The sequence below is a fragment of the Gossypium hirsutum genome, chromosome D13 (assembly GCF_007990345.1).
Source record: "Gossypium hirsutum isolate 1008001.06 chromosome D13, Gossypium_hirsutum_v2.1, whole genome shotgun sequence".
NCBI classification, from domain to species: Eukaryota; Viridiplantae; Streptophyta; class Magnoliopsida; order Malvales; family Malvaceae; genus Gossypium; species Gossypium hirsutum.
The window spans coordinates 55,832,620-55,852,964 of NC_053449.1; the positions used below are offsets into that span (position 1 = coordinate 55,832,620).

Consider the following 20,345-nt stretch of genomic DNA (forward strand, 5'->3'; position numbering starts at 1 on the left):
GAAAGAAATGACGATGCTTTTTATAAATACATTGAAAGCCCCGTTCATCACACATATGTTAGAAAGTGCCACAAAAAGCTTTTCTGACATAGTCATGAATGGTAAAATGATTGAAAGTGCCATAACGAGCGGGAAAATTGATACAGAGGAGAGTAACAAGAGGTCAATCTCAAGGAAAAGAGAAAATGAGTTGAACAACACGAGTTACTCTAAACTAGTTATTGTGAGTCAGCCAAGAAAGGTGGCTACTAACCAACAAAGTTTATTAAGACAAGAATCTAGAGTGAAACCAGGTACTGAGAAGCTCCAGTTCACACCAATTTCGATGTCATATAAGGATCTGTATCAAAGCTTGTTTGATGCGCATGTAGTTGCTCCTCATTACTTAAAACCTCCACAACCTCCGTATCCTAAGTGGTATGATGCGAACGCGCAATGTGACTACCACGCGGGAATTACGGAGCACTCAATAGAGAATTGCATTACCTTCAAAAAGCTAGTTGAAAAATTCATCAACATGGGTATTGTCAAGTTGGGTGACTCATCAAGTGCAGAAAATCCGTTACCCAATCATGATTGAGGATGAAGGGACTGCAATGTATGAAGAAGTGAGAAGTTTGCACATCGATGCCATATATGCAGACACAATTAAAAGGGTCCTTGTTAGATATTCGCCTTAGAGATGTTTTAAATAATGGGACTGTAGAGGAAACCCCTAAAGTATTTAGAGTCTGTTAGAGTAATGTTCAGAACACACTTGTTGCTTTTAGCCTAGAAGCAATAGGAATTTCTTTGTGAAATAGGCTCACGTTTAAACATTATTATTTTAATGAAATACATCTTTGAGCAAATGTTCTTTCATTCTTTACGATTTTTTTTCATTCTTTCAGATTTTTTCTGCCAAATTATTCATTCATTCATTCATATTATTCATACATTCTTTTGTATATTCTTTGGTACCCACCGTAGGTCCCCAAATATCAATGACATGAGTGACGCTGCTACAGACTCAGATGCTCCTTTTGGGTGAGACATGTGTTTAGAGAGATCTCACAACTTTGAAGGTGACATGGATTGTAGCTTATCTCCAGACTTATTAAGGATGGTAGAGGATAGACAGATCCTACCTCACAAAGAATCATTAAAAGTTGTGAGCTTGGTGAAGATTGGAATTGATATGACTTCAATGACAAAGCATGACATTGTTGAGTTACTTCAAGAATTTAAAGATGTCTACGCATGGTCATACCAGGATATGCCCAGGTTAAGCACTGTCATTACAATCTGAACAACAGCACGATATCAAAAATTTACAGTATGTCAAGATTAATATCATGAATGATGCAGTGAAAATTCTACCGGAGCAGTGCCTCTCTCTTTAGTTCATCATGGTTTTCTCTATTAAAGTTGAAATTCTTTCTCTCTGGGTATTGGCTGAGCAAGTTGGATGAAGCAGAACAGATCCAATCGCAATGTGATAATTGAACTTGATAGAAGGAAGAAGACTAAAAGCTATTCATCAGGGTCAGAAGTACCAAGAAATGAATGATGCGAGCCTACAGCAAAAGGTTTGTCCTAGAGAATTCCATGATGGCGACCTAATGCTGAAGAAGATCCTCACTCTACAAAAAATATAATGGATGCCAAATTGGGAAGAACCTTATGTTATAGAGAAGGTCTTTTCCAAAGGAGCTTTGATTTTGAACGAGATGGGTGATAAACCTGCAAAGTCCCATAAACTCAGATTCAGTCAGGAAATACTCCGCTTAAAGAAAGAGAGGACCAAGGTAAAAACCCGCAAAGGGCAGTTTGAGTCCCAACAAAAAAAAAAGAAAAAAGTGATGTGGAAAATGAAGAGATGAAAATGAAAAATGAAAAACGAAAAAGTAAAACCGGAGAGGCTAAGGTGAAAACCCGTAAGGGCACTTTAGACCAAAGGGGATTTGAGTTGAAAATCCAAAAAGGGCGGCTCAAATGTTGATCAAAAAGGCGCTTGAAATTTTCAGAGCAGCTCAAATACTGATCAGAATGGGGGCATGCAATGGTATTACTATACCTGAATCAACAGGAAAGGGTAGGTGACATCTTGGGGCATCGTCAAAGTACTCCTAGACACATGTTAAACTCAGAATAGTCTTCAGAAAGTCTGTACAGAAAGGTTCAAACTGCGATATCTGGGGCACCTAATCCTTATACTATTTTTGTTATTCTTGGAACACTTAATTCATTTCCAAGATACGCATTCCTAAATCAATTTCTTTGTTATCCTCGACAATTTATTCATCTCGAGCTATGCTCAGAACCAACTCTATTCTTATCCATGATATCTTTGCAAGCATGTTGCATTAGAATAATGATAAATAGACTAATAAAACTTTCACAAGAGAAGTTTTGCATATTACTCTAGAAGTTTCTAAATAATACGGTAACCTGAAACATGGCTATTATTTAGAATACATCAAGCTTAAATGTTGAATATCTAAGAGGGAGAGTCTAAATTAAGACTATCCCTTCACATTTTGTCGTTAAAAACATTGACTGAACAAAGGGACAAGAAGGTCATGTTGATGACAAAGCTTAAATAAACCAGCAAGCAATGATCATCAGGCAATAGGAAGAGGTTGCCTCGGAGAAGAGAGCCTTCATTTGCGCATGAGCCTTTGGTATGACACCTTGGGAATAGTGTAAGGGACTAGAAAGATTTAAATCTTGTATTCTTGAATAACGATAGGAGAGGATTGAAGAAAAGCCAGTCAAGCAAGAAGGCGTTGTAGCATGTCAGTGTTAAAGCCTTAATAAACTTCGAGAAATGACAACCTAAGCGGGATCATTCTCGAAAAAATAAAATTCTGCATTTATTCAAATGTCATTCACACATGTCTAGTTAGGAGCATTTGATTCATTTTGATCATGCTATCCTAATCATTAGGCATAATTAGGTTCATTATACAGGTCATGTTCTCCAGAGAACAGATCAGTGAAAATAGTAGATCTTGCCTTCCTGCATTGACAGCGAAACAGATTGAAGATACCAGCCTTACCTCCCTCGGTTGCAGTGGAGCAAGTTGATGGCGGATTTTACCTCCCTGAGGTTATAGAGGAGTATATTGAAGCCAGTAATTCTATCTCCATGGGCAACATTGGAATAGATTGAATATTACAGATCTTATCTCCCTAAAAAGTAGTGGAGCAAATCAAGGATGGCAGATTTTACCTCCCTGAGGTTACAGTGGAGTACATTGAAGCCAGTAATTCTATCTCCCTAGGTAGCAGTGGAATAGATTGAAGATTACAGATCTTATCTCCCTAAGCAGTAGTAGAGCAGATCGAAGATGGCGGATTTTACCTCCTTGAGGTTACAATGAAGTACATTGAAGCTAGTAATTCTATCTCCCTGAGCAACAGTGGAGTAGCAGTAGATCTTGTCTTCATGTACTGGCATGAAGTAGATTAAAGATACCATATCTTGTCTTCTCATACTGGTGGCGAAGTAGATTGAAAAAAACAGATCTTGTCTTCATGTACTGGCGTGAAGTAGATCAAAGATAACAGATCTTGCCTTCCCATACTGGTGGCAAAGCAGATCGAAGAAAGTAGATCTTGTCATCATGTACTGGCGTGAAGTAGATCAAAGATAACAGATATTGCCTTCCCATACTGGTGGCGAAACAGATCGAAGAAAGTAGATCTTGTCTTCATGTACTGGTGTGAAGTAGATCAAAGAGAACAGATCTTGTCTTCCCATACTGGTGGCGAAGTGCATCGAAGAAAGTAGATCTTATCTTCATGTACTGGTGTGAAGTAGATCAAAGAGAGCAGATCTTGTCTTCCCATACTGGTGGTGAAGTAGATCGAAGATACAAGTTTTATCTCCCTGAAGTTACAATGAAATGGATTAAAACCACAAGTCTTATCTCCCTAAGCAGTAGTGGAGCAGATCAAAGATGGTGGATTTTACCTCTCTGAGGTTATAGTGGAGTACATTGAAGCCAATAATTCTATCTCCCTAGGCAGCAGAGGAATAGATTGAAGATTACAGATCTTATCTCCCTAGGCAGTAGTGGAGTAGATCGAAGATGACAGATTTTACCTCCCTGAGGTTACTGTGGAGTACATTGAAGCCAGTAATTCTATCTCCATGAGCAACAGTGGAATAGATTGAAGATTACAGATCTTATCTCCCTAAGCAGTAGTGGAGCAGATCAAGGATGACGGATTTTACCTCCATGAGGTTACAGTAGAGTACATTAAAGCCAGTAATTCTATCTCACTGGGCAGCAGTGGAATAGATTGAAGATTACAGATCTTATCTCCCTAAGCAGTAGTGGAGCAGATCAAGGATGGCAAATTTTACCTCCCTGAGGTTACAGTGGAGTACACTGAAGCCAGCAATTCTATCTTCCTGGGCAGCAGTGGAATAGATTGAAGATTACAGATCTTATCTCCCTAGGCAGTAGTGGAGTAGATCGAAGATGACAGATTTTACCTCCCTGAGGTTATAGTGGACTATATTGAAGCCAGTAATTCTATCTCCCTGGTCGGCAGTGAAATAGATCGAAGATAGCAGACCTTGTCTTCATGTATTGGCGTGAAGTAGATCGAAGAAAGTAGGTCTTGTCTTCCCATACTGGTGGTGAAGTAGATCGAAGAAAGCAGATCTTGTCTTCATGTATTGGCGTGAAGTAGATCAAAGACAGCAGATCTTGTCTTCCCATATTGGTGGCGAAGTAGATCGAAGATACAAGTCTTATCTCCCTGAAGTTGCAGTGGAGCAGACAGAAGTATACCAATCCTATCTCCTTGAAGTTGCAATGAAGTGGATTAAAACCACAGATCTCATCTCTCTGAAGTTGCAGTAGAGCAGATCGCATCAGATTTATCTTTAAGTTGTAGCAGAACAAATTGAAACTACAAGTCTTATCTCCCTAGAGTTGCAGTGGTGCAGAATAAAGATAGCAAATTGAGAAGCTACAGTATACGAATCTTATCTCCCTGACATTGCAGTGGAGTAGATTGAAACACTAGTTGCTATACCTCTGAAGATGTAGTAGGAAGGAATGAGGCAACTTGAAAAAAAAAAGCACCGAAGAAGTCAAGGCTCAGTAAGACCGGGCACAATTGGGCTTTTCGTCTTTGCTCTGTTCCCATTACACAACAACGAGTAAAGAGGGGCAGCTGTACAAGCCCAAATTGCCCGGCCCATTCAAAACAGGCCTAATTAACAACACCACTAAACCTAAAATGGCCCAAACATTAACCCAAACAAAAAATTTTCAGAAACCCTAGCAGCTTTGGCCCCAGCGCCGCATCACCCTGTGCACCACCCCTCCGCAAGCGCTGCACATCGCGCCCGTCGCTCCCGCACGTCATGCTTGTCGCTCCGCACACGTCGCGCACACTCAACAGCCATCAAACCTGCGAAAAAGAGGCATATGGCGCAGCAATAGCAGAGTAGTAGCAAAAATCGCAACTAATATTGAAGGGGAGATGATTTTTTGTTATTTTCGGCTATTTAAAAGCCGTGGGGATTCAGTGTAAAAGAGGGGACTTTTGAGTGTAAAAAAGGACGAAAATAGAGAGAAACACTGTGAATACAAAGATTTTTTTTGTTTTTCGAAGGTGAATCCAGTTTTTTTATTTTTTTTCTTATTTTATTTCTTAACGGGAATAAAAGGGGAGAAGGAAGACTTACCCGGTCTTATCGCGTTCTGCTCCATTCTCCGTCACGATCAGAGGCTAGGACGACGGTTATTTCTTTCTTTGGTCTTTCCCCTTTCATGCGCAATATGATTTAGCTTTTTTTTTAAGTTTGACCTTAAAATTCTGTTTAATTTTGATTTAGTCCCCATTTATTATTATTATTATTATTATTATTACTACTACTATATATACATACGCATGTTTTTTAAAGTAATACATATACATACATTTTTTAAAAAACTTTTATAAATACATACATATATTTTTGTACATACAAACATTATATATACTTTTATATTTTAATTTCAATTTTTTTTTACTTTTGTAAATATGTATTTATTCGTATATTTCTATTTTTTTATGTATATTTTTTTTTCTCTTTATTTTACAAATGTGTATCTATATATATAGATATACATGCACATTTTAAAATCCACACATGTTTCCCATATTTTACGATTCAAAATACACATTTTTTATATTATATATATACGATTTTTATATTTTTGAGTTATTTTTATTCTATATATACTCCGTTATTTATACACATATTATATATATAAGTATTTTAATATACATGTACATATTTTCATGATTTACCAATGCATATACTTATACATTTTTTTTATTTTGTAAATATATACACATGTACATACTTTTATAGTTTTATTTTATTTTCACGATTTTCAAATACATACATGCATTTTTATTAGATTTTGATTGATATATTCCATTCTATCTTTCTATATGTATCCTTTTATATGTGAGTTAAATATATGCGCATGCATATTTGCAAATTTACTTTTATATTGTACTTGTATACATATATTTTGTAAATACATATTCATATATGTTTTAAATTAAAGCTTTTGTTACATATTATACATTAGCTTTTAACATACCTTTTGGGAGAATATATTTTGGTTTTTGGCAGTATATCAAAATTATTTTCTCTTGTTTCAAAGGTTTTTTTTTTGAATAAAATCAATATTCGAAGTTTGGGATCTTTGAGGGAAATTGAGCCCTAACGTATTGGGTTCTGATTTTCTTTGTTAATCTTAAATAACCGAGGATATTCTTTATTCAAAATGCATGAGTATAAAAATCATTTTTGGGAACTTAACTTGTTGTGTCCTAACGCATTGGGTGTGGCATGTTACTTTCTCAAAATGAAGATTTTCACATAAAATAAAATTGATATTCAAAGTTCGGGGATTATGAGGAATTGTACCCTAACGTATTGGGACTCGATTTCTTTACATGACTTGAACTTGATTATCCTTTTTCAAATTTCATTATTTGAGTTGATTTTAAAATCTTTTTTTAACCTTTGACACTAAGACATTAAATGATCAATTTGGTACCGATTTTGGGCGTTACGAGGGTGCTAGCTCTTCCTCGTGCGTAACTGACTCCCGGACTCATTTTCTGAAAATTCATAGACCCAAAATAATTTTTTAAGGTGAGCCGATCATACCTTAATAAAGGATCGGTGGCGACTCCAGTTTTATTTTTAAAGTCGACAACTAGATTTTTGTTTTCAAAAAGCGGTTTTGACAAGTGTAATAAATTTTTTTTACATTGGATTCCTTTTTATTGTATTAACATTTTACTTATTTTATTAATTATAGTATTGCAATGGAAGGTGAGCCTTTTTCAAAGAGATTAATAACTTAGTCTTACACCGAATTAGATAGAAAGTTCACGAGGAAACCTTCTCGCTTGTATTTATGCTAAAATCCATCCACATTATCTTTATTTATTATTGTGACACGAGATTATGAGATCTGCTAAATGAATAATTATCTTGATTAAAACATTTATACAGTGCAACCCAATAAATATATAATTAAATGTTAAGAGCATAAAATTTGTAAATTATTAAGATGCATTTAATAAAGGCATCCCAATTATAGAATTTAAGATTTGATTAAGCGATCAAAATTTTTAAATTTGAATAGAACATTGATGAATCTTATATAATGGATTAAAAGGTAATTTTTCTTGTTTTATATGTTGATGATATTCTACTCATTGGGAATGATGTGGAGACACTACCATTGGTTAAATTGTAGTTAACAATTTAACATGAAAAGCTTAGATGAAACTAATTATATTTTGAAGATTTAGGCTATAAATTGGTATCTAAATTATACCATTTTCTCTATCTTGATATCTAAATTTTTTTGGATACCAGGAATGCAATTTTTGTCCAATGATTGAAAGGAATTGCAACCCTTCTTGAATATGAGTTTATATAACAATACTGTCGAAACGACTTTTTTGAAAACAAAAATTTAGTTGTCGACTTTAAAAATAAAACTGGAGTCGCCACCGATCCTTTATTAAGGTGTGATCGGCTCACCTTAAAAAATTATTTTGGTCTACGAATTTTGAGAAAACGAGTCCGGGAGTCGGTTACGCAAGGGTTAGCATCCTCGTGACGCCCAAAATCGGTACCAAATTGATCATTTAATGTCTTAGTGTCGAAGGTTAAAAATATTTTATAATCAACTCAAATGATGAAATTTGAAAAAGGATAATCAATTGTTCAAGTCATGTAAAGAAATCGAGTCCCAATACGTTAGGGTACAATTCCTCATAATCCCTGAACTTTGAGTATCACTTTATTTTATGTGAAAATCTTCATTTTGAAAAAGTAACATGTCACACCCAATACGTTAGGACACAACAAGTTAAGTTCCCAAAAATAATTTTTATACTCATGCATTTTAAATAAAGAATATCCTCGGTTATTTAAGATTAACAAAGAAAATCCGAACCCAATACGTTAGGGCTCAATTTCCCTCGAACTTCGAATATTGCTTTTATTCAAAAAACACCTTTGAAGCAAGAAAATAACTTTGATGTATGGTTAAAACCAAAACATATTTTCAAAAAGGGTATGTTAAAAAGGTAATGTACAATATGATACAAATACTTAATTTAAATCATATATGAATAAATATTTACAAACATATATACAAGTACAATAAGTAGCTTTGCGAATATGTGTACACATATATTTAACCCACATATACAATGATACATATAAAAATGATACATATAAAAAGATGAAATGGAATAAAAAAAAGCATGTATGTGAGTATGAAAACCGCAAGAAAAAGTTCAAAAATATGCATATGTTAATTCATATATATATAAGTGTACAGAAAAATTTATAGTAGTTTCTAAAAAATATGTATATGTGCAAAAATAAGGAAAATGCGTATTATAAAATGTGGGTGTATACCCATATATATATACATGTTTATTTATAAAAACTATGAAAATAAAATGTATAAAAAGATAAAATGTGTATTTGTGTAAATATTTACAAAGAAAACAATATATATATATATATAAATACAAGGTATAAATAAATTCCCAAAAAAAAATATGTATGTGTGTGAAAATGTATGCATATAAATGCAGTTTAAAAAAAAAGAATAATATAAGGACATACGCGTATACGTATTTATAAAGGTAAAAGGATTTAAAACTAAAATATAGAGGCATATATATAAGTTAGGAAATAAAATATATAAAATATACATATATTATATATAAAACCTGCATGTGAATATACGTTAATAATAATAATAATAATAATAATAATAATAATAATAACAGTAATAAAAAATAAAACAAATAAAATGGACCCAATTGAATTAAAACGGAAAAAAGGGGGCGGATTTGCAATAAAACAAAAGAAAGGACCAAATTGGACACTCGGAAAAAAATGGGGGACCAAAAAGGAAATTATTCCTTCCTTCCTAAACGCTGCGCAGCATGGGACTGAATTGAAGCAAAACTAAAATCTGTGACCCAATTTAAAAAAAATAAAACAGGATTTAATTGAAAGGCGGCGCAAAAGTGAGGGCCAAAGTGCAAAATTTTCCCATCTGACGTGAGAACGCGCGGATCCTCCCCTCCGGGTCGGGTCACCGTGCGGGTCTGGCCATTTAAAACGGCGCCGTTTTAATTTTGTTATAAAGCAACATTTTAAAAAAAAAATACTTCCTGCCATGTTTAAAAAAAAGGCTTATGAACCCTAGCCTCCTCTGCTAGGGTTCCCACATTCAGCCCCCCACCGCCGCCGCGTATTTTTCCCAACCGCACGACGCCGCCGATTGAAAGGTAAACAAAACTCCTTCTTCCCTTATCTTTTGTCTCAAAAAGACATGAAATGGTGACCAAAAACAGAAAAAAGATTTGAGGAAAACAAAAAGAAATAAAAACCTTCAAAATCGTATTCTGATCTTTCGTGTTTTCTAATATTTTTTAATACATCGTTTCCCTTCCCTTTTTCTTTCCCCCCCCCCCCTTTTACAGATTTTCCACGGCTTTAAATAGCCGAAATGGAAAAGGAAAAATGAACCAAATCAAACGAATAGAAAATCTATTATGTTCTTATTGGCGTGATTTTTGCTATTCTGTTCGCGTTTGTTGCTGCAGGTACAAGGCGAGGCGAGGAAGGCGCGCAACTCGCGCGGAGAGGGACCCTGTCCCCGAGTCGTGCGGCGACTGGACTGCTGGAGGCGGCGGCCAAGAATTTTCTGTTTAGTGTTTCGGTAGTTAGGGTGTTTGGAATTTTGGGCTTAGGTTATAATTTTGTTGGGCCTGTATTTTAAAATTTTGGGCTGTGTTTTTGTTTGGGTTTATTCTCTCACAGGCCGGGCAAAGATTGGGCCCTACAAATACTTAATAATACGATATAACCTTTTTTTTTAAAATAAAGTACCTGATGCATTTATTAAAAAATTGAAAACACTAAACAGTACCTTAAAGCCCTCCATCTCGTCCAGCTGTCAAACAAATAGCAGACTGAATGGGAGGTGCCTTGGGCTCCTAAAAAAATAACAATTTGAAATGGGAAACCAAAACGTCTTAAACAATATTAAGCAAACAAATCCTAATAGCAGTTTAGCCTTCTCCAGAACTCATTTCTCCTCTCTGCATCAGATAAGAACTGACAATTCTTAGCCTACATCCTTACCAAATCTTACCCTCCATCCTCACTACCCACTGAGATTCTTCGGAGTTTCAACCAGCCCTGCAATCCTCTGGTCTCAGTGCACAACTACCTACCAGACATCCTCTAGCCTTTGCCACTGTCTTCGATTAATAAATGCTCCAGTTTCAATGGGATTTCTTCCACCTAATACCTCGGCGAGTCAAGTTGTCGCCCCCAAACCACCAGCCCATACGTCACCCCATTCGCCGCTCGGGGAATATGTCTAAGAGATATAACTTTTTATTTTTTAATCTTGCATAATATGGATATGCCAAGATTGAAAATATTTTTGAAAGATTGATTCTATGTTCATCTATTTTTAAAATTGATCCTATTTAGCTACAAAACTAAAAAATTTGTAGTTACAGAAGTCCGATTTGGAGGTATTGCATCACAATGATGTATTAATAAAGTTTTTTTTTCTTATAATTTAAACTTGAAAATCTGATACAATTTATTGCAAGGACACTATTCTTTGGTTCTCAAATAGGGAACAGTTTAGAAGTTAATGATGATGACAAAGATGATATCTATACTAGAAGCCCTTGCATCCGAATGTGAGTTAATACAATTTAATAAATTATGGCTTATTTTACACATTATACTTAATAATATATATATTTTTACAAATTGCAAATAAGAAAACAACCCATGGAACAATGATATCAACAATTTTCTTTAATGAATGATAGACTTTTTAGTTACTTTCATGTGAACAAATTCTTCAGTTTCAATTTTTTATATGATTTTTAGAATTTATGTTAGTGTTTTACAATGATTATAATTTCATATATGAAGACTAAATTATGCTGCATTTATATAATATTTCTTATTTTTTTTTTAAATTATTTCACAAATAATGTAAAATAATTTACTCTAAGAAAAACTTTTAAAAACAATAGGTTTATTATGACAGAGAAGAGAGATGTAATTATTTGAGGAAAGTTGTCAATTGTTGTCAATGGGACATATGGTGAAACATAGTCAAATAAAGAAGGCAAAAACAGTGATATTTGTATCCCCTTAAAACTACCTTAGTTTTCAACAAAGTCTGCCCTTCCTTTTATGTTTATTTTTTGTCTACAAAAGAGACAACTTCAATTGATCTTTCAAAAAGGTCACAGTTTACAAACATTTATATATATATAAAAAAGGGCCCTCTTTATTCTTTTTAGGCTACCTGTAGTCCTAATTTTGAGAAATTAGGGTTAGTTAAATTTTTTATGCTAAATTTTAGATCCGATTTATTTCATTTTTAATTATTAGATGAAAATTTTAAATTTAAATGAATTTCGATTTATGAATAAATTAAGATAAATTAATGGTTAAAAAGTATTTAGAGTAGTTTATGGGTTGAGTTACAATTTAGTTCTAAAAATAGTTCTCAACCGGTTTAATTGGTTGGCTTAATCAAGTGGTTCATTTACAGTTCAAAAAATAATAAAATAATAAAAATAATTTTATAATAATATTAATATATTTTTATTATTAAATTTAAGTAATTTTTTAATTTGAATTTGAATATACCGGTCTAAAAAAAGTCTTATTGAAGTTTGAAGAAAATGAACCAGGTCACCAACTTGTGAACAAGTCTAAATATACTACAAACCACGATAAAAGTATCATGAAGACTCTAATGCTAGGAGTTGGATTGCATTTTGTTCCTCTTTGCTCAAAAAACAATATATCAAAGAGTAAATTGGTCATTCTTTTAAATTTTTTATCCAATTCTACTATTAAAAATTGATTCCTGAGTGTCAACATAAGGCACACGTGGCATGTAACATGTTATTGTTCGCTAATTCTGTCAGTCATGCCAGCTTTTAATATTAGAAATAAATGAATTTTTTTAACGGAAAGGACTGGGTTTGCTCTTCAATCTAATATAAAGAGACTAATTTACTTATTTTTTGAGTAATGGAGGCAAAATGCAATCTAACACGTAGTATAAGGGCCAAAATTTTTAATTCAAATTAATTTGATGAAACTCAAATAATATTTAATAATAAAAAATTAAACTGACAAGAATCAAATTTGAACAATATATTTACAAAAAATTCAAACGGTTACTCAATCTATTGTGGATGGATCTTGTTGTTTATATATCATATATATCATCTTTTAAGGATGCAATGAAGTGGGGCGGAGGTGGATGGTGTCAAATTCGCCATCACTCCATAATTGGCATGCTTTGCTCCTCTACTTATACCGTTTCACTATGAATGTATAATCTTGAAAATCATTATTACATCTATTGATGTTAAATGCATCCATCCCCACCCCGCTTCGCTCCATTTCAATTTAAATTTTGTGAGTTATTTTTTATATTTTCACTCTTTCTAAAAGCAGGTAAATATTTAAATATGATTCTTCAAAAAATTTAAATACAAAACATATAATTTTTTTTCTAAAATAGATTATTATATTTTTACCCCTTTAAAATTATTTATATAATGGTAAAATGGTAATGTAATATAGTGAAATAGGGTTGAATGAAACAAACAATTATCATAATCGTTCCATACACATTGTCTTTTTAAAAAAAAATTAACTCACCCTATATCGCTTCCATTCTTTTTTTAAATCGTTCAATCAAAATCAACTATTGCGAAATTAATGAAGGACTTCAAATTTTAACATTGTAGTCATCCCTTTCATATAAAAGATTGAATATATAACAACACTCTTTCGTTTCGAGTTAGATTTCTAGAATAACAATTAACATTTAGATCTCTCAATTTTTTTCTTTTTGTTCATTAACACCTAATCTCTCAATTGAGCACAAAGCTAATATTGACATATAAGACAACAAAGCTATGGCTTCTAGTCGATATTCCCTCAATCAAAATCTCAATTATTACTTGCCTTGAAAACCTATTTTTAGTTTCCATTCATAGCATATAGATGATTATGAGATTACACACACATCCAAATTAAAATTTTCTTTCTGCGCACGTTTGTCTGCCCGTAAGTACATGTATGTGATGAAGGCCGTATTGGATTAGGATATGCCACGTAAACCTGTTTTTGTCTAATATAACACATAATAATTGAGATAAAGTCTCTTTCTTTCTACACATGGTGAAATGGTTGATTGATTGTACCAATTCCACCAAAAACTTTCCCTATACTTCTTTGGTCTCATTAGGGTCAAAAGCATTATCCTCCATGTATGCTACAAGCACAAGAGTCACCCATCTTAGAGGGAAATGCTAGGCAAAGAATATATGGTGGGACATAAAATTTAAGATGCTGACCGACTCGAGATTTTTTATTTGTTATATTTGTCGTATAAAAACAAGGATAATCAGGAATTTAAAGCTTATTTTAATTGGTTTATACAAGATGATCTTAGGATCAATAACTCGTTGTTTTACCCAAAGTTACAATTGCAAATCCAAAATTTAGTTAGGTTGAATCTTACCTCAATTTACAATGTTTTTGGGGAAAAAAAGAAATAAAATATTGACTTGCAAAAACTTTGCTAACGTCATAGAGTAGTAAAATATGATAAAGTCATTTTCCTTTCTCGTTAATTTGTTTTCTTTTTAATTATTTATTTAGCAAGAAACCTTGTAGTTTAAGTTTTTAGAACAATGTTGTATTAGGATTAGTCAAATTACGATTTGACGTTAAAGAAACTGAAGTGGGATAATGATGTTGAATTGGGCAACTAAGATAATATTTTCGGCTATAAATTAATGACAAATTCAATGAAATTCATTTCTATCAAGGCTATTTGTTTCTCTCTATTTTTTGGGTTACTACTAATTGCGTTGCACGTCCACGTCTCAATTGCAATTCGATGATTGTAGGTACAACTTATATATTATATGCATACTTTTGATTGAAAATTTTATTTTATTTCTTACATCGATTTTAAGGATTGAATATCAGTCAAGTAAAGATTTTATTTGAAGGCTTTTAAGTATGTTCATGTTTTCAATCTTTGAACATATCTTCTTGTTTGATACCATATAGGAGTCTATTTGAAGCTCAATTCCAAGGATATCACGTTCATACTAGCTGAAAATTTGCAAGCCTATAATACATATTTAAAGAAGGCTTGCTTACTTGATTATGTGTTGGAACATTTTCAAATATTTATAGTATCCCAATAACTATAAATGAATGGGTGTAATTAATCAAAAGATAAAACTTTTGGTCATTGGTCAAAAGTTATATCATTTGATTTTTTTAAAAAGAATTATAACTATTCAAAAAATATTATTTGAATAGTTACAAAATTAAATGAATAATTATTATTTATTTATTCATAAAGACACCTATTGAAAGATGTCTCTATGAAGAGATATGAAAATTCCTATAAATAGGAATGAGATTTCATTTGGAAATAATATCAACAAATTCTAATATTCTTTCTTTCCTTCCTTCATTTTCTAATATTATTAGATTATTCTATAAAGTATTACTGCAGAAATCCTTTGTAGAAATTGAGTTTTTGTTATACATTGCTTAGTGCATAGTGGACTATTCTCATCAGTGCAAAACGCAAATAGTCATTGGCTTCATTGTATCCTTGAGGTTAATTTGCTTGGAACTCATTTGCACACCGAAGGTAAGTGGGGGCGAATATAACCTTAAAGATAGTGGCTTGATACACGCCTTGGAGCCTGTCCTATTTCTTCTTTTTCTATTCGAGTTTCGATCTTGTGTTCGAGATTTTTCTTACCGGAGTTTTGAACTAACAATTTTAAGGTTATAATTCATTATGACTACCACAACACATGAAAGTGGAACACTAAGGGAGTTGGCTTCCAATTTTGTTAAACTTGATCGGTTTGTGGTGGCAATTTTCGACGATGGCAGAAAAAGATGCACTTCTTATTATCAACTTTGAAGATTGCTTATGTTTTGGATACTCCAAGACCTGATGAGAATGAAAACAAATCTGTTGCTGCAACCCGAGAAAGACAAAAATGGGACAATGCTGACTACATGTGCATGGGCCACATATTGAATGGCTTATCTGATGGTTTGTTCGACACCTACCAAAACGAGGTCACCGCTAAAGAATTATGGGACAAATTGGAGGCAAGATACATGACTGAAGATGTTACAAGTAAGAAATTTATTGTCAGTCGTTTCAATAATTATCAAATGGTTGATGGTCGTTCTGTTATGGAACAATTTTGTGATATTGAAAAGATGCTGAATCAATTTAAGCAATATGATATGAAAATGGATGAAATGATTGTGGTATCCTCCATAATAGACAAATTCTTGGAAAGATTTTAAAAGAAGTCTAAAACATAAAAAAGATGAAATATCTCTTGAGGCTTTGGCAAATCATCTTCGTATTGAAGAAGAGTATCGAAAACAAGATCAGAACCTAAATTCTGAAAATGCCAAAGTACATGTTACGGAGGAAGTACAGACTACTAAACCATTCAAGAGAAAATTCAATCAGACTGATAGAGCACCTAAGTTTAAAAAGAAACAAAAGGGCTCATGCTATCATTGTGGAAAGCCGGGACATTTCAAGAATGAATGTCGATTTTTAAAGAAGAAATCATCTTCTAAGGCTGATAATAACAAAAAGTTCGTTGCAATGATATCTGAAATTAATATGGCACAAGATGATAATATATGGTGGATTGATACCGGAGCAACCAAACATGTGTGCAAAGACAAAAGCATGTTCACAAAGTTCACACAATGTGAAAATGACAATGTCTTGTACATGGGAAATTCTTCCACCGCAGCAATTAAAGGCAAATGGTCTGTTGAACTACAATTCACTTCTGGAAATGTTTTAACCTTAAATGATGTATATTATGTACCAGAAGTTAGGAAGAATTTAGTGTCTGGAAGTTTGTTAAATAAGTTTGGTTTCAAACTTATTTTTGAAGTAGATAAGTTTATTTTGTCTAAGGGAGGAATTTTTGTGGGGAAAGAGTATATGTATGAGAGCATGTTCAAACTCAATATTATTAATAAGAATAAAAATACTATTTTTGCTTATATGGTTGAATCTTTTTGTTTGTGGCATTATAGATTAGGTCATTTGAATTATAGAGAATTGAATGACATGTATAAACTAGATTTAATTCCTGTTTTTAATAATAATATTGAAAAATGCAATACAAAATTGCTTGATTTGATACATAGTGATTTATGTGACTTGCATAATACTCCTACATTAGGTGGAAAGAAATATTTTGTTACTTTTATTGATGATTGTTCTAGATATTGTTATGTATATTTATTGCATTCAAAAGATGAAGCGCTTGATAAATTTAAAGTTTATAAATCTGAAGTTGAACTTCAGTGTGAATCATTTATCAAGTGCTTAAGATCGGACAGAGGTGGAGAATACTATAATCCAAGTTATTTTGAACTCACTGGAATTGTCCATCAAGTTTTAGCCCCTTACACACCATAACAAAATGGTGTAGCTGAAAGAAAAAAGAGAGTCTTGACTGAAATGGTAAATTCAATGTTATCATATTCATTTCTTGGACAAGGTTTTTGGGGAGAAGCTGTTCTAACAGCTTGTCATATATTGAATAGAGTTCCTAATAAGGAAACTAAAATAACCCCCTATGAACAACGGAAGAAAAGGAAACCAAACCTTAATTATTTGAAGGTTTAGGGTTGTAGAGCTATTGTAAAAGTTCCAACACCTAAAAGTAAAAAGTTAGGTGAAAGAGGAATTGAATGCATATGTATAGATTATGCACATAATAGCAAGGCATATAGGTTCATGGTAATTGAACCAAATGATTCAATTTCAATTAATACTGTTATTGAATCAAGAGATGCTATTTTTGATGAAAATAGATTTAATTCTATATCAAGATAATTACAACCACAACAATTGATTCATTCTTCAAATAAGAATGAGATTCCATTGAAACAAATTGATAATAATGATGAATCTTGTCAAGAATTAAAAAGAAGTAGGAGGATTAAAAAGGTCAAAGATTTTGGACCAGATTTCATTATGTTTCTTGTAGAAGGAAAAGGTGAAAGTATGTGCAATAAGGTACCTTATTGTTATAATACTAAATCTGATCCTATTACATTTGAAGAGGCAGTGAAATCTCAAGACTCTGCTTTTTGGAAAGAAGCAATAAATGATGAGATGGATTCAATAATGGGAAATCAAACTTGGATCTTAGTTGATCTTCCACCAGGTTCCAAACCAATAGGTTGTAAATGGATCTTCGAAAAGAAAATGAAGGTCGGTGGTACCATTGATAAATTTAAAGCAAGGTTGGTAGCAAAAGGTTTTACACAAAGACAATGTATTGATTACTTTGATACCTATACTCCAGTAGCAAGAATTGCTACAATTAGACTCTTAATATCACTTACCTCTATATATAATTTGGTTGTTCACCAAATGGATGTTAAAACAACATTTTTAAATGGTGAATTGTAAGAGGAAGTGTACATGGAGCAACCAGAAGGATTTGTTGTTCCAGGACAAGAGCATAAGGCATGTAAGCTTGTTAAATCTTTATATAGGCTTAAACAAGCACCAAAACAATGGCATCAAAAGTTTGACAAGGTTGTTTTAGCTAATGGCTATAAAATAAATGAACCCGATAAGTGCATATATAGCAAATTTGAAAATGGAAAAGGTGTCATAATTTGCTTATATGTAGATGACATGTTCATTTTTGGCACGAATTTGGAACAAATAGAAAACACAAAGAAATTCTTGTCAAACAACTTTGCTATGAAGGATATGGGTGTAGCAGATGTTATTCTTGAGATTAAAATAACCCGAGATGAAAGCATTATAGCTTTATCACAATCACATTACATTCAAAATGTGCTTAAAAAGTTTGATCTTTTCAACTGTATACCAGCATCTACACCCATGGATCCTCAATTAAAATTAGTATCTAATGCTGGTAGGAAATTTGATCAATTGAAATATGCAAGTCTAATTGGTTGTCTTATGTATATAATGACTTGTACAAGACCAGATATTGCATATGCTGTTGGAAAATTGAGTAGGTACACAAGTAATCCAAGTAGTTTGCATTGGCAAGCTTTGAATAGAGTACTTAGGTACTTAAAGAAAACTATTAACTATGTATTGTGTTATAATGGATATCCTCCAGTTTTAGCAGGGTATTCAGATGCTAGTTGGTTACAAGTTTGAAAGATCATGCATCTACTAGTGGATGGATCTTCATTCTTAGTAGAAGAGTCATTTCTTGGGGTTCCAAGAAACAAACATGTATTACTAATTCCACCATGGCAGCAGAATTTATTGCATTAGCCACTGCATCTAAAGAAGCAGAATGGTTAAGAAATTTGCTTTATGATGTACCTTTATGGCTTAAGCCAATTTCACCTATTTCTATCCGTTGTGATAGTGAGACTACTCTAGCAAAGGCATATAGTCAAGTATATAATGGAAAATCTAGACACATTGGATTAAGACATAGTTATGTCCACCAATTAATCTCTGATGGAGTGATCACTATTAATTATGTGAGGTCAAGTGAAAAATTGGCAGATCCTTTGACAAAAAATCTTGCTAGAGATGCAGTAAAAAGGACCTCAAAAGGGATGGGACTCAAGCCTATTAATTAGAGTCACTCATGATGGAAACTCGACTCAACGCTTGGTATAACGTCAAGTCTTGAGTTAATGAGACAAAGTACATCATTAGTATGTGACTGTTAGCACTATATATAAATCCATCCTAAGAATAAATCCATCTTATGGGAAAAGCGTTGCTAAAGGTCGTGGTCTATAGCGGTGTTTGTTGGAAAAGCGCCGCTAAAGGTCGTGGTCTATAGCGGCATTTGTGGGAAAAGCGCCGCTAAAGGTCATGGTCTCACTACACCAAAACAGGGTTTTAGCGGCACTTTTAGTGGCGTTTCGTAAAAAAACGCCGGTAAAATTTAGGAATTAGCGGCGCTTTACAGAAAACGCCGCTAAAAAATGAGCTTTCGCGGTGTTACTAAGAAAATGCCGCCAAAAAAAAATCCCAACGACATCGTTTGGTAGTCTTCGGAGGGCTTTAGTGGTGTTTTTATATTTGCGCCGCTAATGCTTTTACTTTCAGCGGCGTTTTTAGGCTCTCGCCGCTAATGGTCGGGGGTTTTAGTGGCGTTTTTAATCAACCGCCGCTAAAGTTAAGGTATTTATCGGCGATTTCTTTGAAGCGCCGCGAAGATTTGGTCTTCTAGCGGCGTTTTTATATAAGCGACGCTAAAGTTAAGATTTTTAGCGGCGATTCTATGATAAGCGCTGCTAATGTTAGGGTTTTAGCGGCGTTTTTGTTGAAGCGCCGCAAAAAAAACATTTTATCTTAATTGGTTTATTATTTAGATTAATTAAATAAAATTCAACTTAAATCTAATTAAATATTTAAAATATTCAGAAAAAATAACACATAAAAATAATTTGAAATAAATCACATGGAAAAAATTAAAATACTATTATTTAAAATAATTTTTAAGATTTTTGGATACATGATTAATATATACTGCTTATTTTTTATATTATTATATATAGTAAATTTTTTTTATATAATCGTAAAACAGATATAGTATGATTTTAAATTTAAAATATTGATTTAATTAATTATCAGTATAGTTAATTTAGGGTTTAATTAGGTTTAAGGTATATATATATG

General features: G+C 33.0%; 1 long non-coding RNA gene across 1 annotated transcript; it reads left to right on the forward strand.

Annotated features, from left to right (window-relative positions):
- The first annotated feature begins 8,458 nt into the window (after positions 1-8,458).
- LOC107937462 (uncharacterized) lies at positions 8,459-10,436 on the forward strand. The gene is made up of 2 exons (XR_001694682.2): positions 8,459-9,840; positions 10,159-10,436. It is a non-coding gene; the product is annotated as an uncharacterized lncRNA (long non-coding RNA).
- Positions 10,437-20,345: the final 9,909 nt, after the last annotated feature.